Raw genomic sequence first — 26,455 nt, 5'->3', positions numbered from 1 at the left:
GAAATCATGAAGAAAGTTAACATCCCTGTAGATACTCTATTTTACTACTTTGGAAAATTCAGCTGACTTATTTTATTTTGATTACAGTCTTCCCAAAGCAGTATGGGTATTTTGCTTTTGAGAGTAGGCTAGATTTTATTGTGGTGTATCTTATAGGATATAATACAAACTTTTTAAAATAAGAAAATAACACAATTCTTTAATATTTTATATATTTGTTTGAAAGTATCTGCAATTCTAGCTATATACAGTTAAATATAGTCACTAGTTAGTGACTATAGTTAGTCATGTATGATTATAGAAAACAAAAAAAAATCCCACCCTTCTTGTCACTTTTTATTGCAATCACTCACAAGAGTCTTGTTTCTCTAAATAACAGTATTCTTATTTATTTATCTTCAATATTTGGTACAGTGCCCATGAGGTAACCAATAGGCAACAAATGTTTGTTGCATAAATGAATGAAATTGGAACAAACTGTTCTAACTCAATTTGGCCAGTTTCTAGAATTTTTAAAGATGAATGAGATTTAATTTGGAATCTTGGAAAAAAACTAAACTAAACCTAAACAAACTCAGTTTTCAAGTTTCACTTGAAAATACTAATTATATAATTAGTTCCTGCTTCATTTAAGAAACTGCCTATTTTGCCAAACAATGATTACTTATTTGAAAAAAGCTTACTATACCTCTTTTTTTAAATTGAAAATCCTCACTGAGCTGTTCTAACTTCCCCTCCTTATGAACAATGCTGTAACAGTTAGTGTATATGCACATCCATGTGCACATCTGTTCCTATTTCCAAAAGATACATTCTTAGAGAATTCCTGGGAGGAAGAGCATCACAGATTCATGTTTTTGATGCACATGCAGCCTGCAAAGTCACTCTCTTTGCTTTTTCAGTCAGCAGGTAGGGAGGGAGAGACCTAGGGAAAAGTTTATTACTGTCTTTAGGTTCTCAGCTAGGCAGTGACATCCATCAATTCTGTTCTGAGCTGCTGCTCAGTTTTATGGCAGAAACTTGTTCACATGGACATTCTTCTTCATATGTTTTTAATAATAAATACTGTGCAGTATGATGAGTTTAAGATATGATTAAGGAATAGTGGGAAAAATTTAATATATAAATAAGTTCCAACTTAAAGAACTGAACTACCATTATTGACCTCCTATTATGACTTTTCTTGTTTAAGTGGCTAAGTTATCTAACTAATTTTGCAGACATCTTCATGAAGGGATCCTATATTGTTGTACCCTTATATAGATATTAACTACATTAGGTGTCTCTCTCTGTCAGAAAAATTTTTTAGTACAAACTATATCAGAATTAAAGTACAGTCTGTCCCTAATTTTGGACTACAATTTTTAAAAAATTTTGCAATGGTGTGAAAATGACAGACATTCAGTAGAAGCCTTAGTCTGAATTTTGATCTTTTCCCAGGCACGTGACAGGGGGTAGAATGGGCTGTCTCATGATGCTGCGCAGCAGCACTGAGGTGATTCTGCCCTGCAGTAGGCTTGTGTAAGTGTTCTGAGCATGCTTAAGATAGGCTAGGCTAAGTATGATGTTCAGTAGGTTAGGTGTATTACATGTATTTTCAAGTTACACTTTTTCCAATCTATGATAGTTTTATCAGGATGTGACTGCATTATAAGTCAAGAAGCATCTGTAGTTAAAATAGGTGAAAATAGGTAAAACAGAAAGATGATTAAGGACATGTCCTGTTAATTATTACTGTATAAAATATAGAACCATAGCTCAGAGTACTATGTTTTCTTTCTATGCTTTGATTTTTCTGCTTGTAGTTTGCCTTCTTTAGAGCTTCAAATAATAATCAGATTAGTATAAAATTACTGAGCTAAATGATTTCTGAATATCATATTAGTGAGACTATTTTTATACATGAGAAGTAATGGTAAGATTTTGATGGAATTCAAGCTAGGGACCCAAGAATTATTCTTGTGCCGAAAAGTGTCTTTTGTCTCTCCCGTATGTCATTATTCATATGTACCCTCTTCTTTAACACTGGGGCTAGAAGGCTGAAAACTAATCCAACACTCCTTAGCTTTCTGTTGTTACACAACTAAGTGGCTCTGGTGGAAGACTGGAAGGAGGCAAGAAGAACCATTTCTTTTCACTTGTTTATAAGGTGGAAAACTCCTATGTCCTTCCGAGAGAAAGGGAGGAAATAACACCCCTCCAGCAACTCAGCCTCAGGCTTGATAACAGCTTCTTGATCTCTGCGGGAAAGCCCTTTTCTCCCTTTTGCTTTCCAGTACCATTTATACTATTTGTCCTTCAGCACTATCAAAAGATTTGTAACAATTTTATTACTTAAGTTGTCACTCTCTACTGGATTTTCAGAATTATTTTTTTCCATGGCTGACCATTGACAGATAGGGTTCTTGGTATTAGGAACGAGATCAGGAAACATATCTACACAGATAGTCATATATGATTTGTAAGTTGATCTAACTGGATATAAATACAGTGGAGACCTCATTGCTAGTAGAAAACTGGAAGCTGGTAGTTAAAATTATGGACTGGACAAATAGGTACTTTCTGTGATTCTCTTGTATGAAGTGCCTAATGAAGATATGATTTTGGGATACCAATCAGAATGTAAGAATGATTTTTTTCTTTAGCACTGCCTAATTGTTCAATTTCTAAGACCGAAATAGGTGAGGCACCTTCTAAAATATTATTGATCAATATTGAAAATAAACAGCTCTAGAACTGACTTACCTCACCAAAGTAGGCATTATCTAATTTCAAGAACCTAGCCATTTTACAAACATCTCCATAACAAAGACCTACAACCTCTGGAATGAAGGTGAGACCAGTGTTCACCTTGAAAAGAGATGTGATACCATAGCTACATGCTGCAATTTTCCTCTGTGTTTTTCCCAAAGTGGCAGTTTTTTAGGATTATTGTGCATTGAAAAATGGAAATAACTACCGGGGGTGTTCAACTTGTGGTCTGTGGGCGGCATGCAGCCACAGGATGGCTGTGAATGTGGCCCAACACAAAATTCTAAATTTACTTAAAACATTCTGAGATTCTTTTGTGATTACGTGTCACAATGTACTTAATGTGTGCCCCAGAGACACCAAAAGTTTGGACACCCTGATAGACCTTAATAGCCCATCTTCTTCTTCCAGGGTAGCACAGAGAGGCTAAAGACTGGACACCCCTAGTAGACCTTAATGGCATCACTAGAACAGTAACTTTGAATCAGCTTTGATAACTGGAGAGCTGAACAATCATTGTGGTCCATGGATCAGAGAGGGGAGTTACTGATGAAAGGTATTAAATGTTGTTTGGAACTAAGTCTATCTCATAGTGGATCCAGTGGGTCTGTGGATATGACTGTGGTTATTTTCCCTATCTATAACGAGTTGTTGCAAGGCAAGTATTTGGCAGCTGTCACAATACTCCTACTAATCTGTGGAGTAAGAGCTATTATAAAAAGAAAGAACATGTAAAAAGCTTTGAAATGATGCTCCTTACTTTAATACTAAACAAAAAAACAATACTCTTTCCTTGGTGGAACTGAAAAAAATCAATGCCATCATTGAAATCTTGAGAGATGCATGTATGATTTCACTCACATTTCAGTTTTACTCAATTATTTACCATGCAAGAAAATTACCTGCAAAATAAATACATGCAAAAGCTGGTTAAGTCTTGAAAAAATGGCATTTAATTATAACAAAATTAATCAAACTGAAGACACTTTTTCAAATGTGGTCTCTTTATCTAGCATATTAACACTGTTTTGTTGGTATGCACTGTTTTTCTTATCCCTGTGATTCTACCTTCTGCATTTTTAGGTAGCACTAGTAAAGAAGGTCATTTTGCTAAGATATGTCTCTGGGTAGTCTAGCTGAAGTTATTTCTTTTATTTTTCTCTTTCTTTGAGCTTAATTACTATTATATTGACTTCTTCACATTTATATAATACTTCATAGTTTGCAAAGTATTATCTCATATGTTTATTTTGTCTTTTTTTAAAGGATTTTATTTATTTATTTTTAGAGAGGTAAGAGAGGGAGAAAGAGAGAGAGAGAAACATCAATGTGCGGTTGCTGGGGGTCATGGCCTGCAACCCAGGCATGTACCCTGACTGGGAATCGAACCTGCGACACTTTGGTTCGCAGCCCAAGCTCAATCCACTGAGCTACGCCAGCCAGGGCAGTTTGTCTTTAAAATATATTTTGAAGTAGGTATCTCCTTTTCATTTTCCTGAGGAAGGAACTAGTATTACATGTATAATTTTCCTACAGTTTCCATATATACTTAATAACTTTCCCCAAGGGGAAAGAGGTTAGGTACACTTTTCCTAACCAAGAAAAGGATACTTCAATCCAAATTTTCTTAAGTGAATTCCAGATTCTGTGTGTATTCACTAAAGAAAGGTCAAAGGGCATATGAGGGGCTCATGGATGCCTGCATCAATGTATGTTTCAATATATAAGCAATGTTAAATAATCAGGATTCAGACATTTCATATGAAAATATTCAAAGTCCTATTCTCCGTGTCTATTAAAGAGGTACTTTTGTGGAGCAGCACTTAATTCGTGTCTTGAGAGTGAGTGTCATAAAATGTGTTTTGCAGATCTTCTATAGACTCACAAATTTTAACACGAGTTGCCAAAGCTTCTATGTAAATATTAAAAGTGGAATTTTTTAAGTTTAACTAACATATATTCTGATTTTTCTGCTTTTGAAATTTGTAAAAAAAATGCAAACTACATCAAATACACAGAAAAGTAAAACAAATAACAAAATAAAGCAAATTACGTCATCCAGTGATTAAGGACATGGCCTCAAGAGGCAAAACTCAAGGGTTCAAACCCAGTTCAACCTTTACTCACAGTACAATTTTGGACAGATTACTTGACTTCCCTGTTTCAGTTCTTATTCTACAAAACAGAAGGAATAGGGTACTTTTTTATAGGTTGTTATAATAACAGATGTAAAGGACTTAGTACTAGTAGTCAAACCTTAATAAATGTTTATTATACATAGCATTCAGTTTTGTTAAATCTTTATATTTGGCCATATTTGCTTTGGCTCTCATTTTTTTAAGAATTAAAATATTATATTTAGTTCGAAGTCCCTCAATTATTTCCCCTTTTTTTGTTCCTCAGAGGTAAAAAACGAGTTCTGCTTTTTATCATTCCCATGCTTGTTATTATAATTTTTATATAGTTATGAAACTAGAGTTAATACATATATTTTATATACTATATTAAAATTTTACACAATATCAAGTTTAATAAATAAGGTGGTTAATTTTTCTAAATGTGTGTTGTTTAGATCATTCTTTAAAAGAAGCATAGTGCAATTGTATCTTCTATTGAGCAAAAGTTTGGCCTTTATGATTTAATGTGTCAGATAATAGATCAGACAAATAAATAGCCTTAAATTATTTTTCAGAGGATATATCATTCATTTGTTAAACTATATCCTACAGTTATAAAGTGATTACACTTTAAACACAAGGGTATTGTAAATAACAATCTGGTGTCTTAAAACTAAAATATTTGTTTTTAAATAATCTTGGACTAGTACAGTCAATTCCTATCAAGCTGAAAGATGAACTTATGCTTAGAGGTGTACATGAGGAACTGATGAAACATTGATTATTGCCATGTGTAAAAAAGATCAGTAAATATTATAATAATCTTAAGGAATGGCTGAGACAAAGAGGGAGAGGGAGGGGAAGGGGAGAAATGGGGAAAGGAAGAGGGAGAATGAAAGGAGCAATAGCTTCATTGAGACTACCCAGAGACATCTTAGCAAAATGAGCTTCTGTTACTAGTGCTGTTCAAGAATGCAGGAGATAGATATCATGGGAATAAGGAAAACAGTGCCTGAATGGTGCATCAGTTTGCCTTGATGGACCCCTAGGGCTTTCTTGTTCTTGTATGAGAATGTGCTTCTGTGTTCATTCATCAAAGGTGGTGCTATAGTGTTTCATCATAACAGAAACATTCATTTTTAAATGAAGTGCTCATAGAATCTATTATAAATGGTCTCTTCATAAGACACATATGGTTTTATGTTTCTGCTTCCAAGGTGTTCTTATGTAATTCACCTTGAATTTTATTTACTATGCTTAGCCACAGTCATATGAATCGCCAAAATATCATTGCCTAATGAGGTCTTATGAATCAAAATAATGAAATCTTACAGCTAACAAAGTCATTTATTTTTAAAAATTAATCCCATCTTATTAGAAGATTGTTCAAAATTATTTTTAAAATTAACTGGCAATTTTTCCTCTTTTTATTTCCCCTTTTTCTTTCCCACTGTGTTATTTTCTAAAAACTAGTTTAGACAAAGGCTTGTGCTATGAAATTCAAATGGTTAAAAAATGTAATTATGTAAACCACGTATTCTAATATATTTTAACCTAAGTGTAGAAGTTTCAAACACAGAAGCAACAATATATACGGCTTAAAGATATGAAGGACCTTACCTTAGAAAAAGCAAAGTATCAGAACACTGAGAAGGGGTATAGTATATGAAGGAATAACTAAAAAATTGAGAAAGTAAAAATAAAATAGTGCAGAAAAAATGATAGAAATTTAATTAATAAAGATGGAAGAGAAATAAAAACACACATAGTGATTTTAGGGGGGAAATGAAATCCACCTTGGCTGATATAAGAAATGTGAGGAAATGTAAGAAAGGAAAATTCAGGTGTATCATAAGGAATCTTGAACATCCACTGTCTGAATTTCAGTAGGCAAGGGGGAACCTGTGAAGTATTTGAGTAACTGGCTGTCATGTTATTAGACAAGTTTTGAGACAAATCTGATTTGAAAACACTTGAAATTGTTTTTGTGTTTTCTAAATTTAGAAAATTGCATAGACTTGTGGCTAAGGAATATTTTCAAAATGTCTGAGTCCTCTGTTCATTATTTTGTTATTTCCCTTTTTATTGCATTGTGGTCAGATATGCAATCCTGGTCTCTCCTCTTGTTTTGTGTTCTCCATTGTCTTGTTTAAGATTCAACATACTTCTAAATAAGTCTCAGTTATTCTGCCCTTTGCACCCTTATTCCAATTGCCATGGTCATATCATCTTCTACCAGAGTCTGTCAGTCAAGCAGTAGAGAATTCAATTTCAAACTGCCATTTTGATTACATTAATCCCATACTAAAGAGCATTTAATAACTGCTCATTGCTTAACTGTTTATAGATTTAAATAAACCTCTTTTTTTAAAACCAAGGATTGAAGTACCTTCATGATTTGACACATGCCTTTACATTCAGCCTTATATCCCATGTCTCTCAGAATTTTTGTCCTAATTGCCATGAAGAAATAATTTCTTTCAATAGAATGCCTTCATGTTTTTGAATTTATCATTGTTCCTGCCCAAAATGTTTCAGTCTTCTTTGTTTGTTTTTATATCTTCTGTTCTTCGTTTATAATGCATTGCAAGTAACCAAGAAGGTCTTTTTTTCTTCTGACTACTGTAGGCACAATGACTTCACCTTCTTCTATAAATTTTTCATATAACTGTCACCATTTTTCTTTTTGAAAGGCAACAACTTGAGAACCAGTGTATCTATTTCAATAGACTGTACATTCTTGGGTTCAGTGCCTTCCCTACTATAGGATAGTAGCAGGTATATAGAAAACATACATTTTTTGATTGAATGAATGAATGAATGAATTATCCATTTTACAGAATAATAATGGGTACATAGTAAAAATGAATATCTCTTGAGAGGATAAGTGGGTAAATATCCAGGGCATATTATGGTTTATTTCACACACCCTCAACTTACATGTGTTTATTATAATTAACATATGCTTATTTGTGCTTTTATTTCAAATTATCATTTAATTATAGATAATTTCTGACATTTGGCACAGTTGAAATGATCATGGAAATTGGATAACATTGACTTCTGCCATTAATTTAAATGTAGACAACTACAGTGCTTCATCCAATGATTGTATATATTAAGGATGTTTAAATATAATATAAATGGCAATTATGGCTATAATCAGGGATATAAAAGATGACAATAGTAGGACCTAAAGAGAGTTAATTCTAGAGAGGGCCTAACACTGATTCTTTGCTGTCAGCCAAAAACCAAGGTGCCTGTAGGTCAGAAGAGGGCAGCAAAGTGCATGCAGTCTGGGTCAGAAATTTGGATTGACAAAATGGCCTGAGGTAAGATGAAGAGTATTCCTGAAAGACAGAGGCTGGGTGCAGCTGCATTTAGTAATGGAGAAATGTAGGGGACCCAGGAAACTGATCTACCATCTTTGTACCCAAAGAGAGTAGCCTATATAACAGATAAAAAAGAATATACCAATAACATTGTTTTTACCCTTGTTACACATTATAGTCTTTGAAACAATTCTCTATGATATAGATAACTAGTCACCACCTGAGGGAAATAGTGCCCAAAGAGGGAACTCCTAGGAAAGAATAGAACCAGGATTTCTCTCAGATAATGCAGCCAAGATGAACATGAGGAAGTCAGATTGATAGGGGGCAAAGCCAGTAAGAATTGGACACAGAAAGCAAAGGCCAAAGGCAGGGTCCAAGTATCAGAAGTCAAAGGAGATCAGCAAGAGGCCAGAATTAGGAGACAGACTGAGAGTATCCATTCATGATAGCTTTCAAAAAGGATGGTGGGATGGATCCTGAAGTCTTAAATAGCATTTCTCTTGAATAAATATGCTTTGTCATGCCCACATTGTGAAACCTACCATAGCTACCAGGTCTGTCTTATTAGAACCTTTTATTGCCCAAACTTATAGCATGGCATTTAAAGTTGAGTATTATTTACTCATAACTCAGCTACCTCTAGTTCCATTACCTTTTTCTTATTTGGTGCACCTACAACATCTTAATCTTTAATTTAAAACATTATATTAAATTTTGCTTGAAATATCTCCTGTTTCTTCCCTCACTATCCCCAACCAAGTTTAATTGAAGAGTAAGGGATAGGGATCAGATGTACAGTAGGCTCTCGAGCAATTTTTTTAAACGAATGCACTATTAGCTCTCACACTGACATAGATGAAATGTTTTTAGCACTCTCTTGGAACACAGAGTTTCGCAGCAAGCTGAATTGTAGTTGTCTCTACTAGTAAGTAAAGTAATTATTACTGCCAAAATTAACCTGATTGTTTTCCTTTTGCAATAGCAGAAGGTCTCTCTGAATTGATGTCTTATTCTTTTTTTTAATTTTATTTTCAATTTCAGTTGACCTTCAATATTACTTTATATTAGTTTCAGGTGTATAGTATAGTGGTTAGACACATATACTTCACAAAGTGATCCCCCTGATAAGAATAGTAATCATCTGGCACCATAAATAGTTATTACAATATTATTAACTTATTATTAAAATATTATTTTAACCACTTCACTACCAATAAAAATACCTTCTTAGGATGCTATCTAATTTTAACATCTATATTTTAAAAGCATGTCATAATACTCTGTGGATTCGCCAGTTCCTCTAAGAAAATTTTGTTTTGTTTTTTTGCTGTTGTAACAAAATTCTGAGCTTACTAAAAGTAATCATTACAGTATAGAACAAAATTTATCCCTAACATTTTTATTTTATACCAGCCTATAATTATTTTAGTAATTATCTGGATAATGGTCTTATAATTAAGATTTTCAAATGACAAAACCAAAATCTGCAGATAAAGCAGATACAATTTTCAATTTTAATAACAATACATTTATAAATGTATGCTTAAGTATGAAATATCCAAACATTATAGTTGGCAAATGAAGGATATATCTGTATATATCCTTATAATTTCTACTTCCAGTATCTAAGTATTGGTAAAAATATATCCAACTGGAATTAAAATGTTTTACACTTGATTCCTAAGTTTTCTATAGATCATCATATAGCAAGATCATGTTTTCTCATTTCAGAAATACATATTTAACATGGAAATATAAATTTAAATGAAAATTAAAAATTGACCTGATAAAAGAAAAATATTCTTTTTAAGTTTTTGTCATTCACATACTTCATAGAAATTTTTAATTTTTTCTGTTAGTAGGAAAAATTGGTAAATATTAAAGATGTTATATTGATATAAAAACAGATAGCCATTCACTGCAGTGTGTATTATTTTTGAAGCTTTGATTTAGTAAGACTTCTTTGTATTTTTTAAAAAATAACAAGAAATCATTTAGAATATGCATCTGGACAACAACAGCTCCATTTAGAGAAAACACAAGTGACCACCAGAGCACTTTTCTGTGTGTGCTCGCTTTGCATGGCCGAAGTTCAAAAGCAGCAGGACTTTCTCATCTGCTTGCAAGCTGCCCTGGACAAATTGATTCACAGAAATTTCAGTTTTCTTTGGTAAAAAACGCATTTCTCTAAAGTTTGAAGAGACATTTTGGTGGTGTTCAGAAAGAGAAATAGCTACACAGTACTATACCTAGTAATGCTTTATTTGGTAATAAGAATTTTACTTAAAAAAATGCAACCACTAATAGAGTATTATTTATTGAAGAACTTGGAAGAAGCAGATAAAAAGTGTGGAATCATTCAAAAGTACCATATTCATGTGCTAAAATGGATTACAAAATATGTAAAAGATTCATTCAACTGTTGACAGCCTTTTGGAGAGATATGTTCGTACATATGTGTGCACCCATATGCACAAACACACACACACTTCCTTTTCACAGTGGAAAAGTTGCTCTGGTATTTAGTACCCAGTTTTATCCTATTGTTTTTGAAAACCAGGATGTGATTCATTCTAAAAATAGTTTTCTCCAGTATAAAATGTCTGAATAAAAATAGTTTGTTGTTGTAGTATTCAGGAAAGTCTAAAGATCTCGTGTGTGTATGTGTGTGTGTGTGTCTGTGTTTTAACATTAAGCAGCCTCATAACATTACTAAAGAATCACCAGGCAGTAGAGTGCTGTACATGGAGGAATCATTCAATCACTTGAGGTGTTGAGGAGACAGAGTATATGAGTTCTTAGATATATGCTTACCTGATTTAAATGTCTTTTCTAATAACAACTAAACATAGTTTGCTTTGTTTTATATAATATCATTTAATAATAATAATAACCAGGTCAGATTTTAAATAAAAAACTTTTAAAATTTCATATTTTTCTCTTTTAATGTATACTGCATTTTGTATATTTTAAGTTAAACCAACATTTCACTAAAAATGTTTCTATATTAAATGTTTTTCATTATTATTGTTTGTTGTGCAATTTTGTGATGATTCTTAACTTGCAATGATTTTTAAATATAGGAGAAAAATGTTAAGGCAAAACAAACAAGGAGAAATTGTGACTTTTTGTTTTACTTTAAATGAGAATGCACTTAATTTTACATTACAGCAACAAAGGGTTTTGCAGTTTTCTGAATTCAACAATACTGTTAACTGAAAGTCTGAATGATGTTAGAAACAATATGTCAGAATTTTACGCTTGATCTTAGCCAAAAGGCCAAGAAATGACCATGTAGTGGGAATTATAATAAGGCTTTTCATTTGACAGTAGTAATTATAGTTTATCTGAAAAAGCTTTACCCAGCAAAGCAAGTTAAAATTCTGTCATTAAGATCTGAGAGTGTTGACAATGATGTACATCTTGCTTTCAATTATTAAGAGAATATTTACCATTCTAGCGGGTTTTCTACTGAAGTCCTTTAGTCCGCTTAAGAGTTCATTAAAGTGATTTTAAGATAATAGTTACTAATATTAACACAGTAAGTTGTATTTGTGAATGACAATGTGATTTCAGAGCATACTGAATATTTCAGACTAAAATTTTCTGAGATTAAACTGCTTCAATGATATTTAGAATCATACTGGTTCATACATTTTTAACCATTTTTCTTCATCCCCTTCACAGGGAAGTCTTCTTTCATTAATTCTGTACAAGTATAATTCACTGTTCAAAAGCAGGAAGCAATCACTAGGATTGGGCCAAACTCTGTTACATATTAGGAGAACTGAGTTTTCCTTGTCATTCTATTTTTGCAAATGGCAATGAATATTCATTAAATTTGAATATTCCTTAAGCTAAGGAATGATTTGCAGCTGTGAAACTTTGCAAGGCACTTTAAGCCAGAAGGAAAACAAAAACCATACAGGCGCTACTCATATGTGTCATAAGGATAAAGAAAAGAAGCAAGCAAACTTGTTCTCAAGGAGAAAAAAATGTTCTATTAAAACTTCACACATTTAGAGGAATATGTGCAGTTTTTTTCAAAACTTGTTGGCAGAAATTTTTCAAGAACATCTTGAAAATGACTTAACAGAGAGAATATCTCATAATTGCACTAATCTTTAACTTTATTTCTCTTCTGCTCTACTATAGGGATGTAGGTCAAGGTTAATTTTTTTAACAAGATGTGAGACTACTTAAAGTAAATACCACTTTATGTTATATTTACTCCATATGAATGGGGATGGGGCACTTCTGTCTTATAAAAATCATATATTGTTATAAAATCTGTGTTAGATTTTTGGCTATTTTAATTATTTCTTTGTTTTCTTATGTTGAAATGTTGACCACATTTAAGCTGAAAAAAAATATGCTGACGTGTTAGAAAAATGTTACCTGTATTTACTGGATCGTAGTATATTTTCAGACTTTTTATTTCTTTAGATAAGAATAATCCTACATTTTAATATATTAGCCTAAAAAGCAAAATTTGAAAGTTTGAACTTCACTTTTTTCTATATCGCAGAATTAGAATTAATAATTATTTAAAATCTATGCTTATATGTATCAAATGAACATGTATTTGTTCACTTTAAGTCATAATTAGGAATAGTAAAGCTATTCTCAAAATATTCTGTTCTCATAATATTTAAATTTTTATTGAAAGTCTTTCCTCTTGGGTAGGGAGCCTAAGCGTAGTGTGCCACAAGCCAGTGTTAGCTATCTGATTCCTTGGAACTCCTCGGTTATGAAATGAAGAGCAGAATAAAAGGGAAAGAAATAACCCATTCAAATCACCTATTTGGGCCTTTTATGGCAATTTGGTTAAGGCATTTAAATAAAATGGGCAGTGTCTACCTTCCCAAACCATTTTTGTCCTAATGGTTATTCTTGATAAACTGCTCCATCTTTTAAAAATATTGAGATATAAAATTGACATATAACATTGCACTCACCTAAATTATTCCTTAGTTCATAGATTTATAGATTATCTTTAATAAAGTGTAATTGACACAAAACATATATTAGTGTGTGCTGGACAATGTGATGATTAAATATTTGTATAAACTGCAAAATGCTCACAACAATAAGTGAAGTTAGTATCTGTTACTATACATAGTTATAAAGCAATTTTATGACTACAACTATGTGTAGATTATTTTTTACTTACTTTTGAACCAAATGTACACATGCTGAATGGCAAATGCATAACCAAGAAATTTGTTTTTGTAGCTATTTCAGAAAGGTCCCTCAGGTTTATTGATCGAGGATTTTTTAAAATTTTGAATGTTTCTAAGCAGTCACATGGGATGAATGATATCTTGCTCTGCTGAGTTTTAATTAGAGACCTTGGGCAAGTTAAAAAAGCTCTGTGAATCTCAGTCTCTTCATCTGTGAAATGGAGACATGATAACTGGAAAAGTATATTGTGACGATTAAAAACTATATTTAGAAAACTTAGAATCATGTCAAGCTCATAGGGTACCACCAAATAAGTGATATTAACTATTCTTGATTTTTTTAACAGCCCAAATTCTAATTTACTATTTGGTTGGCCTCAGCTTTTCTTCTTGCTCTTACATGGCCATTCCTCTTTCCTATCAAGTCCGGTGAGGTAACATATGCATGAAAACATTGATGACTCGCAATGCACTATACACACGTTATAATTTTAAAATTCACATTAATAGCCTCTCTACTATGACTATTATCATGTTTGACCTTACACCATCTGTTTTGCTTTAAATGTTCTCTCCCTATTCCTTCTCGTGTATGACTTCAATAATCATCTTCCCAGACCCTTGGGCACGAAAGGTCAGTCTTCCTCATCTCCTTCTCTCACTGTTTTCATAATTAAAATGTTGCAAAATGTCTGAGAAAATTTATATTCAACTTGTCTCCTATCATCTATTCTAGTAGATGATTCCAGGTGAAAGTTTTAGTTACATCATGTGGTTTTCTTTCAAACAAATGCTCCTTTGTTTTTGGTAAAAATGCCACACCTAAAAACCTCAGACTCTCTTATTCCTGAACTTCCAAGTTCATTGCTGAAAACCTCAGATTCCTCCTTAAATATATGAATTTTCTTTTTCTCTACTTCAGCACATAACCTCTTTTTTCTTTTAATTTAATTAAAAATTGAATAATTTGAACATTCATTTGAATTATTGACCATTTTGAGTAGTAACAAGTGGTATATTTTAATTTTTATTATTGAATTAATAACAGTGTTTTGAAAATTAAAAGCCAACAATTTTTTATTCCTTCAGATTTAGTAAAGGAATCTTTAGGTTAGCCTCAGGCATAATCATTATAACATCACTAAATATGTCTTAGAAATTATTATCAAATATAAATATACATAATTATATTTATAATAATATAAGAGACATAGTTTTTAAACAAAAAATTATTATTTTAAGACACATGAAAAACCACATATACAGAAGGAAAGATGTTTTTTGGCTACATGTGTTTGTTTAACTTACTGGGCAAACAGTGGCTGGGAAAGTACGATACAATCTGTGACTCCTTTGAAATTGGGAGTGATTCCAATTTGATGAAACAAAAAAGGGGAGTGGAGGAAGAGGAAAGGTTTGAAAACATTATTCTACAGGCATTTGTCTTCTTCACTAATCTTAATTTTGCTATAACAGATGCATAAACTTAGGACATTTTGAGTTGGATTGAATTCAGCTGTTTAGAGGAAAGCAATTATGATTATTGTCCTCAAGCCAAGATAAAAACACACCAATTGTGACGAGCCAAGGAGCCTGGAATTCACAAACTGCCTTATATTTATTTATTTCTTCATGCTGGCTGTTTATCAGGAAGTGACTTCATGCAGACAAGAGTAATTCATTTATTAAGTAAACTCTCAAACTTTGAGAAAGATAGTGCATATCCTATATGTAGAAACTACTCTTTCAAAATACACATATGTGGACATTCATTGTATTTAATTTGACTAGCACTGTTTAAACAATTATTGTGAAAAATAAGGTCATGGTGACATGGGTATATCTGATATTTAATTTCATAGTTTTTGCTTTTGAACAACTTATTAATCTATATATAATACCCAACAGGATATAATATATCCTTTGCTGTTATATATAAAGGAGATATATATATATGTGTGTGTATATATATATAAAATAATTTTCCCTCGATAGTAAATTTAATGTTGATATTGAATACAAATCACAACTTTAGGTATACTTAAGCAGAATTCAAATGTAAAGTTTATATGAACAAATTGAAGACAAGTCTTGACTGAGATGATTTTGATAGTTGTGGAACTAATAATAATACTTTCCCACAAGCTGAAGCTAATGGCAGGATATCTAAATGACATAGAAAACTTTAACTGCTCCTTTATCTTTGTTCCAAATACTAATAAAAAGTCAGCAACATTTTTGAAGTTAATTATTATTTTAAATATGCTGTTTTATTTTGGAATATATCAACTATTTTTTTTAATTTGGGTCCCCAAAACTACTTTTAATTATTACCTTGGAATTATTTCATTTGTGATCTCATTGTCTCTCTCTCTTTCTCCTCTGCTTTCATGTTTTTAAACTTTTTGGTAATTATATGTCCCCTGGAGAATCTAGTGAATGTTGTTGACTCTTTGTCTTACCCTTGTTTTTTCATCTGTATACCTAGATGCATATTAGTAGAAAAAGCAATATACTAGTAAACCATAGTGAAGGGACATGATGGTCATGTTCATTGAAATTGACTTGAAAACTCTCTATGCTTTTGCTTAAGGGCTTCTGTTTTAAAGTTCTTGAGCGAGTTTTGCATGTATTTTGCTTTGTCACAGAACATTATTTGGGAGAAGAAATAAGAAAAAGTCCTTGTTTACATTTTTAATACAAGTTTATTGAATTTGTGATATTTCTTCAAGATAGACAATGAGGTGATATAATTACATAAATAATATTCTTTCAATCTCCTCCCATCCATCCTTCAAAGCTTTCACATCCCACTCATTAGCTGTTTTAACTACTGAATTCCCTAACTTCTTTCTTTTTCATTATAGATAGCATACTGATTTCTCTTTTATATGACATCTAATTTGTTTATTATAGAAATTTTATGATACATTTTTAGTACTGCAATGCTTTGCAAATCTCTTGGCTAAAAGTGACCTAATAATAGAAGACTATAAATACTGTGAAGGCAAACATATTATCTTTCATTACTACTGATTGCATCTCTTGCACAATGACTTACATGTATAGAAACTGAATAAATATTTGTTGAATAAATGAATAAATTAAAAAGGACCTGATTACTAATAGGGCAGAATGTTGCAATTGTTATTGAATAGAAATTGATTACAGTAGCTCCTAGTAATATTTGGTGTTCCTGAATACTAAGTCTTTACACTTGCAAGGAAGTAGAACAGTCATTAAAATACCTATAGTATCTTTCATAAAAATTCATCAGTAAAGCCTATGATTTTATTCTCTAAGAGAAGCAAACATTCTTCATTGAGTGATATTTATTTTTTACAACATTATAACACATAGTTTTCAAGCCAAATCATATTTTAAAATTATACATGAATGGACTATAATTTGTAGACTTAACAATAGCAAGATAAACCATTTTAATAACCAAAGTTGAAGGTGTGCAGCATTAAGACTAAGAAGGGGATCTAGAGTAAGAGATGGCATTCATGCTGATGAATCGATGCATGCTTGTAAGGTGGCATGCAAATCATATTAGTGATCATCACTTTTTAACATTTAAACTATTTAAATAAATTATTTTAAACAATTAAAATTACATTTGGTAAAAGCCCTGGCTGGCATAGCTCAGTGGATTGAGCTCGGGCTGGGAACCAAAGTGTCCCAGGTTCGATTCCCAGCCAGGGTACATTCCTGGGTTGCAGGCCATAACCCCTAGCAACCGCACATTGATGCTTCTCTCTCTCTCTCCCTCCCTCCCTTCTGTCTCTAAAAATAAATAAATAAAATCTTTAAAAAAAACATTCTAAAATTACATTTGGTAAAATTAAGTTTTACCAAAATTTTGAACTACTGTAAATCATTGTTACACTGACCACTGTCACATTAAGCTGAAAAGAGTATGAAATAATTTCTAAAGGATTTTTGAATAAGATTTTGGCAAGTAAATATTCATTTATGCATGCAAAATTCAAATTATTACACATTTACTAGGGATGGAGACACAGATGAATAAAGCAGTGTAGTGGAGAAGACAAATACCAAAGTCAGTTACTACTGTAGCATATAATCACTGATTTAGTCACTATGTGAACATAAATTCTTTGGGAGAAAAAAAACACAGGACAACTAATTGCCAGAGGGAGTGAGGAAAGGCCATGAATGAGATACACTTGAACTGGTACTAAATGATATGCAGAAGTTTACCAAAAGGAAAAGATAAAGTAGGGTATTCCAGATACAATGTTCTGAAAGTGTGTTGTGTGTCTAGGGTTCCAGAAGAAAGTCTGTGTGCTTAGCTCAAAATCATGAGAAAGGTAGAAAAATACATTGTGGCCAGGTTGCAGAAGGCATACTTAACATTCCATGGAAAAGATTTTTAGCTTTATACTTCAGGGATGGCAGAGGTCTTACATAAAAAAATGAAGTGATTCAATTGGATCTGGGTAAAGAACATGAAATGTTGCCCTTTGGAACAATATGGATGAACTTAGAGAATGTTATGCTAAGTGAAGTCAGACAGAGAAAGATAAGTACCATATGACCTCAGTTGGAAGTAGAGCCTAAAAAAGAAAATAAATGAACAAACTACAGAAACTCAGGTACAGAGAGCAGATTGATGGTTGCCAACTAAAAGAAGAGTTGGGGAGGGGTGAAATAAATGAGAGGATTAAAACTTACAAATGACAGTTATAAAAAAGACTCACAGGGATATAACACAGGGAATACAGTCAATAATATTGTGATAACCATGTATGGTGTCAGATGGGTACTAGGCAGGTTGGGGTGATCACTTCATAAGATACATACTCATAAATGTCTACTCACCATGCTGTATACCTGAAACTAATATGATATTGTATGTGAAATGTAATTGGAATTAAAAAGAAAAATATTAAATGTTGGAAGTAGCATGTAAATAATTGCCTAAGTCAGAGAAGAAGAAGGAAGGCAGGTAGGAGGAAAAAATAATGCTCCAAGTGAAAAACTTTAGGGAGTAAACCTAGGCAGTGGAGGATATTCCTGAGATATTATGAAACAAATTTTAAAACAAGATTTTGAAACAATTTTGGAACAAGATTTAAAAACAATCGTAGGCTTTGAATTTAAGATTTGTCCCCAGCCTTTCTTTTCTTTCTTCTTTTTCGTTTTCGCAAGCAGTGCTGCTGTACTCATTCATAAGGTGGAGTCCCTGGACTAGCTGCACCAGAATTACCTGGGAACTTTTTCAAAATGCAAGTTCTCAGGTTTCCCCAGGCTTGCTGAGTCAGAAACTCTGGGGATGGGGTGCAGTAATCAGTGCTGTAGCAAGCTGTTCAGGAGATTCTGATGCACACTCAACTTTGAGAACCATCCCCATTGTAAATTATGTCTTTTCACTGTCTTGTGCATTGTTGACACCTTTGGCTATATGGTGAAGCCTGTAGATCTTTTGTCATAATATTTTTAAATATCCATGATGAAATATATAGATTACTAACAAAGTAGGTGATATTGAAATTCAGTTATCAAAATATTAAACATAAGTTTGTGATACAGTAGTACATGTATTTCTTTATTAATCCATTGAATAAAATTCATGAGGGAGTCTAATAAATATCAGTTATAAAATATTGGTGATCAAAAAAGTTATTTCTGGATATCTACAATAATCACAATGTTATATAACTATAACTGTGATTTATATTGGTGACAAAGTCACAGATATGAGATCCATCCAGAAAATATCCAGCCAGCCATGAAATATGAAAATTAGAGACATTTATTGAAGAAGATACAAGATACAAAAACATGGTACATAGGATAATGACACCTCAGTCTTCTTCAAAGTAGCTGCCTTGGTGCCCCCTACAGTTCTTTCAATTGTCATCAGCTGTCCTATTGTATTTTCCTGAATCTCATTGACTGTCTGAGATCTCTTCCCTTTGAAAGGTGATTTTAGTTTTGGGTTGGGAAGAGCCACAAATCACAAGGCACAAAATCTGGGCTGTAGGGGTGCTGGGTTACCTGGGTGATTTGATGTTTTGCCAAAAAAATTGTACCAGACAAGATGCACAAGTGGAGCATTATGGTAATGAAGCTGCCAATCACCAGTTGCCCATAGCTATAGCCTTCTGAATCATCTGAATAATTTCCAGAAAGGAATGTTCAAGCTTAACACAAAATTTGATTCAGATTCTTTGCTCTACTCACTCAGTTATTTTGAATGTGATGGCTACACAGTACACCTGCTCACTGAACAGTGTTTACTGCCCCCACTGACGAGTACGGTAAAGTTTTCATTGTTCACTCTCCTTAGCTGCCAGTTTACATTGATGTCATGCAAACAGTTCTCGTTAAACTAACAATGGCTTGACTTTTCCCCTACAGACTTCATATTACTAACACTATTGTAGTTTATGCCCACCTTCATAATTAAAGGAAATATTGAACTTCAGCCAGAAGTTAATGAAAATAAGATTATTAGTTTTCTTTGTCTTTAAATTCATGGATCCCTTGAATTCTACCCACAAACTACTAGGAAAAAAGAAGGCTCACCAGATGGGTGATTTCAGCCCACCTGAGAAATGTTTATCTTGTAATATGATAAATTTGATATGTTATAAAATAATATAGGAGACAGAATATGAATCAAATGTGTTCTGGAAGCCATAGAATAAGTTGTTCTCCCCTAGGACACCTTGTGGTCTAACATTTCTGCATAATAGATCTAATAGTTACTGGAAATTACCAATCATGCTTCGTATTTTCTTGCTTAATCATATAAGACCTTCGTGTTTATGATAGCTTAAAATTTATTTTCACCTGCTTTGCAAATCTTTACCTGTTTTTTTGCCTACTAATTGACACCTCCTAATTCTTGAGATACTCTTAGAAGCATTGAGTTTTCATGTTGCCACTGCTAGCCCCACTTGAGAAAATGGATATTCAAAAAGGATCACATAAAAGAGTCAAAGTTATGGGGTGCAATTCAGGGCCATGGCTCCAACTCAGTTTCATATTTCTTGTTCAATGTTCTGGCCTTGCTGGCCATGGCTTCAGAGAGGCAAGGAGCCAATGAGACCTGGCCTGGCCATCATTTGAGATAGCCGGGTGGTGATATCAGTTGAATGAAAAATCACACAATGATAAAGATTCTAGTTCAGCCACTGATGGCAAACTGCTCAAACAGGAAGTAATCAGAGTATAGAGGGATGTGTCTACTTTCATCACAAGACCAAGAGACAATAGGCTGTCACAAAAGGAACATGTTCTTGATTTGTAGATGGGACATTATACATAGAAGAATTTTTGTCAATTCAGTGTTTCAGAAGCCAATATTGAAAATCCATGTCTCTGCCTTTCATCTCCTTTTATTTGGCACATTCTTCTCCCAAACCCTAATTATCAAAAGAAAGCAAAAAGTTTTCTAAGAGGCTTTCTTATAAAAGTGTTTTCTTCATTGTTGTCTCTTGTTTGTAGGAACAGTGATACTGTTTCTACTATCAAACGTTGACATTGATGTTTGATCATTATAATTTGGAACAGTGTGACATTGACATAAATTTTCAAAGAGTATTATTACATCAATTGAGGATTACATGTGCCCTGCTGATTCAAATATAGTTTTTAATAAATGACGGAACAGGAATATTTATTGAGTGACTACTACATGCCAACCTCTCATAATGTAAAGGAAACTGTATAATACAGAAAGGAAGGTAACACAGCCATGAACAAGTGGAGGAGAGGAAAAGAAAGCGAGTCTCTGAGGTGTTATGCTATTCAGGGGGTCATAGGCTGTCAGTGACACCAGAAAAAGATTAATAGTAGCAGAAATCAACTAAAGTCACAGTATCTGGTTAGGAGTGCAGAGTTCTCTCCTTTACCCTTTCCTAGGAGTGTAAGAAATGTCTTCAAGCAGCTGCGGATGGGAAATATAAGAAAGATGTAAGACCTCACCAATCTCTCTAAAATAGAAAAGAATTGGCTACCTTTTTACAGGACAAAGAAGAGGGAGAAGAGTGTTTTTTTGTTATTTTTTATTTATCACACATGAAATATACATTTGAAGAGGAGAAAAGCCACAGCTCTATGCAGGGAGGAGGGGTAGGGTCCTCTGAGCTAGGCACTTCTCTACCAGAACTGGTGTCACCAGGAAAAGAACTGCTCTGCAAACTCTGATGCTTCATTCAGTGTTTAGGAATGCAGCAGATACTTATTATCATGTTAATGAGAGGAAATAAGGGATTTTAAATGATCTTTAGCACAGTGGGGAGGCTGGTTTTAAAAATGTATCAGTGGAAGAAGTTTATGACTTCTGGTGGAACCCTACTGCAATTCCACTTTCAAGTCAAAGATAAAGATTTTTAGTTACTTGCAGGAGTGGCTAATGCTTCACAGGACCATGGAGGATTAATATTTGATTGATAGAGTTATTAGGATAATACCGGTGAAACTAGTTGTTTTTATGGTTGTTGCTAAGCATTGTTAAGATGTGTGTAACAGAAAATAGCAGGTGAATGTGGAGTTTGCAATGTGGAGTGACACAAAGAAAGCATGAAATAATTCTATGTCAGAAAAGAAAAGAGGAGAAAGGCTTCACATCTAATGGGTTCTTTTATTGAGGTCAGGGAAGTTTTAGAGTAGAATTGAATAGCAAAGCATATTCTTTGCCCAAACAAAGAAATGTTTATCTAGGAAAATTGCTCAGGCACAACCCTAATATCTTTGGAGCCCAAGGCAAGAGTACAAATTGAAGTGCATATATTTGACATATTTCAAGTATATACAGGAAGCCACAAAATTATTAAGGAACTTTGTATTAATATCTTTACAAATAAATATTCAAAAAATCCAGGAAGACTGGTTTCAAATTTAGGTGTCTTATAATTCTCAGAATCCTTGGCACTTTGTGCAGGAACATGCTGGTAGGGCTGAGCTGGTGCCTGGACCCTAGAAGGTCCTTTCTTTGTCCACCCTCAGTATTTTCTTGCACTTGTTGGGGCCTCTTATGTGGATGTAAGTACACATTTCAGGTTGCAAATCTGAGTTCTGTCTACTTCACGATGTAAAAACCATCCTATGGTCACTCCTTGAGAATAGGGGTAGGTACAGAAGAGTCATGCTCTATCATCGAAAATGGTAACCCAGCCAAAAGTCTCACACTATTCCTGGGTATAAGCGTAAGGCATTTGAACTGGAAGCTCTGGGGGCCTAAGTTAGCCAGGGTATGTTTGGAACAGGAGGATTGAGTTCTAGGTGGACCTATTTCCTTGGCTCAAATAATTTTTATCGCTTGGAAAGAGGTCAAGCTATAGCAAGGCCAGAATTGGGGTGTCTAAAGTGCCAGGGCAAGAATATGACCCCTTTCTCATGGATCTGAGGCCAGGACTGCAAAGGCTAAGCTGGAATTAATGCCAAGACAACAAGCAACAAACCTAGACTCTTGAGAATAATTGGGTTGTATGGTGATCCTAAAGTGTACAGAACATACACTGGAGTGTAGACTGCAGCCTGGAAAATTGTTCTGGGCATATAGACCTGAAACAAACACGTTCTCTGTACAATGAGCTCCTTGTGTAAGCTTGGAGATGGAGCATTCTTTCACACACTTTGTGTGAGCAACAGGAGAAATAAGAGACAGATACATGTGGCTGGGCAAGCTTCCTGGACACAGAATCAAAAGGGTGAAAAAATGACCCAATGAATTTGTTACATGAACTTAAGAAAGAAGAGTTTAAAGTGAACAAAAGTAACTGGGAAGAGGAAGAAGTCTATGGGGAAATTGGATGTCCTATGAAGAAAAAATCACGAAGGCAGCTGTTATCAATGATCTGGAAATAAAACAAACAATAATGTAATGTTTGTTGAACTCTTACTTCAGAAAAGGAAAGCGCTATCTGATTTACCGGAGAAATGTAAATGTTAGGGTTTTTTGTTATGATTTATCCACTTTATTATAAGGGTAGTACACAGAGAACTTCTACTTAAATAATAGAATGTTATGATTGAACATTTGTGTCCCCCCTCAATTTCCTATGTATTGAAGCCCTCACCCCCACTGTGTTATATTTGGAGATGTGGCCTTTAAGGAAGGAATTAAGGTTAGACGAAGTCATAAAAGTGGGGCTCTAATCTGATAATATTCATGTCTCTGTAGAAAGAGATACCAGATAGCTCTCGTCCTCTCTCTTTATGTCCTCAAAGGAGAGGTCATATGAGCACACAGGAAGGTGGCAGCTGCCCCCAAGTGAAAAGAAGCAGCTTCAGAATAAAACCTTTATCTTGGTGCCTTGCTGGCACCTTGGTTTGGACTTCCCAGCCTCCAGAATGGGAAAAAATAAATTTCTGTTGACTAAACCACCAAGTCTATGGTATTTTTGTTATGGAGCCAGAGTACATACACTAACACATAGAGCAAACAACAGGTCGGGGATTAAATATGTAAATATGTTTCTAGAAAATTTAAGATGATAATGGGGTAAAATATAATATGTAGCCTGAGATAAGATACAGAGAGAGAGGTCAAAAGAATGTTAAAAGAAAATTTTGAAGGAAAAGTTGAAGTAGCAAAAATACCTATGAAACACCCTAAAACAAATTACATGACACAAATATTTACGATTTTAGGATGCCAGAGAAATTCCATTTAGTTGTGGATTAACACTCCTCTCTTCTCCCCTTTAGTACCAAATTGCCAGGTGGGAGCAAGGGAAGGCAGGCATGTGCTCAGTGGGAGTCAGAGTGGCGCAGGGCAAGGAGCTGGACCAAACAGGCCGATCAGTTCTGCCTGGGGAAAGAAGAGGTTGGTTGGGGGTAGGCCCATTCAAAGCTTGCAAAAGCTTGTGAAATTAATGGATTCTTTTGAAAAGACACCTTGTCCATCTCAAACCCAAACTAAATATAATCCCAGGGGAACAAAGAAGTTTCCCCTCTCTCTCTTTCTTGCTCTTGAACTGCACTCTCATGGTGCACCTGCCTGTTCTGTCAATGGTCATATGTCCTTAGCAGCCACATGGCCCTTGGCCATGAAACTCCACAGGCAAACTCCAGGAGGCAGCCTGAATTGGACTGCAGCTGGAAGCACACACTAAGCTAACTGGATGCTGGACTGGACTGTACTTTAATTTGGAGCAGAAGCTTTGGACACTGGCTTTTGTCTTGGCCTTACTGAAGACAAGATTGGACTCCTTCCATGTCAGGATAGATGGAAATGGGATATTGAAATCCAGAGGGAGGCTTCTATTTCCACCCGAACAAACCATACTACACCACAGTCTCCCATGTGTGGGTCCTTGGAATGCTTTCCTCTTGATCCTGAGCAGAGCCTGATTTTCACTGACAGTATTTGGCAAGCCAGGCAGGAGGTGATCCCTGTTAATGTCACATCATCAATAAGCCATATCACAAAGCTCCATCCTCTCATGTGGGTCTCAGGAAATTTTTTTTCTGACAACACCACAAGAACTTGACTTCTACCAATAACAGTTTGGCATCCTTGAATATATTAAGTCATTGAAAGTATTTGTCAAATCTTATATGCTTATTATTATAACTTGAAAAATGAAATGATTGGCATCTCCATTTCTTTTCCAGTTAAAAATTAATGAGGAATATTCTTTTTATTCTATAGACCTATATACTTAACAGGTATACTTAATATTTCTGATGATCATTCCATTTAAGAACATGGTGTGTCTTTTCATGAATTTGTCCTTTGTTGTAACTGCTAGCATTTAAAATGTATTTAATTCATTCCTCATTTAGTTTGTTCCCCTACATTATCTTCTCTTGATGCTATTATGAATTTGCTCCGTTTTCCCCATTGTGACTTCTACCTGGTTGTTACATGTGCAAACTGATTTGTGTACATTCACTTTGTATGTTGCTACGTTTCTGACTTCTCCTATGCTTAGATTAGCACTCTAGGTATGTCCATTTTATTATCAGCAAATCTTGATAGTTTTCTCCTATTTCCATATTTATACCTCTATTTTGTTTAGTAGGATATTAAATAACAGTGATATGTAAGCATTCATATCTTGGTCCTAACTGTAGGGACAAAGTATCTAGTATTTTTCTACTGACATGATGCTGGCTGCAGGGCTGAGAGATCTTTCATGAAGCCTGTTCAGAAAGTATCCAGCCACATACTGTGAAAAATGGGGACATTTACTGAAGAAGACACAAGATACAATAACTGTTGTACATAGGACAATGATGTCTCAGTCTCCTTCAAAGTATTCCTGGTGGGACCTCACACAGTTCTCCCAGGTGCCATCAGCTGCCCCATTGTATTTTTCTGAATCTCATCGATGGTCTGAAATCTCTTCCCTCTGAAAGGTGATTTTAGTTTTGGGAAGAGCCACAAGTCACAAGGCACAAAATCTGGACTGTACAGGGACTAAGTCACCTGGGTGATTTGATGTTTCACCAAAACCCTCTGCATGAGATGTGATGCATGAGTGGGCACATTGTCCTGATGAAGCTGCCAATCACAAGTTGCCCATAGCTGTGGCCTTCTGAATCATCTGAACAGTTTCTGAGGAGGAATGTTCAAACCTAATGTAAAACTTTATACATATTTTTTTGCTCTACTCGCTTAGTCATTTTGAATGTGTTGGCCACATAGTACACATGTTTATTCATCTCTTCATCACATCTACCACTCCCATTGACTAGTACAGTGAAGTCACCATTATTCTCCCATGCACATTCCAGGCCACTCTTCTTGGCTACCAGTTTACATCAATGTTGTGCAAACCTCATTATATTAAGAATGGCTGGACTTTTTCCAGACAGACCTTGTATTATCTTATGATGTGATAAGTATAATAAGTCTAGTAACCACCTATTATCCTAAAAAGTTATTATGATATTATCAACTATATTTCCTGTGGTATACATTACATTCTTTTGATTTATTTACTTTATAACTGGAAGTTTTTATCTCATTCTTCGTCTCCTTTTACACCCATCATTTACCCCTTTTCCTTCTGGCAATCAATAGTTTGTTCTCTGTATCTCTAGTTTTTTTCTCCTTAATTCCATTAATATATTGTATTAA

The sequence above is a fragment of the Phyllostomus discolor genome, chromosome 4 (genome assembly GCF_004126475.2).
Source record: "Phyllostomus discolor isolate MPI-MPIP mPhyDis1 chromosome 4, mPhyDis1.pri.v3, whole genome shotgun sequence".
Classification (NCBI taxonomy): Eukaryota; Metazoa; Chordata; class Mammalia; order Chiroptera; family Phyllostomidae; genus Phyllostomus; species Phyllostomus discolor.
This window is presented reverse-complemented; position numbering follows the sequence as displayed.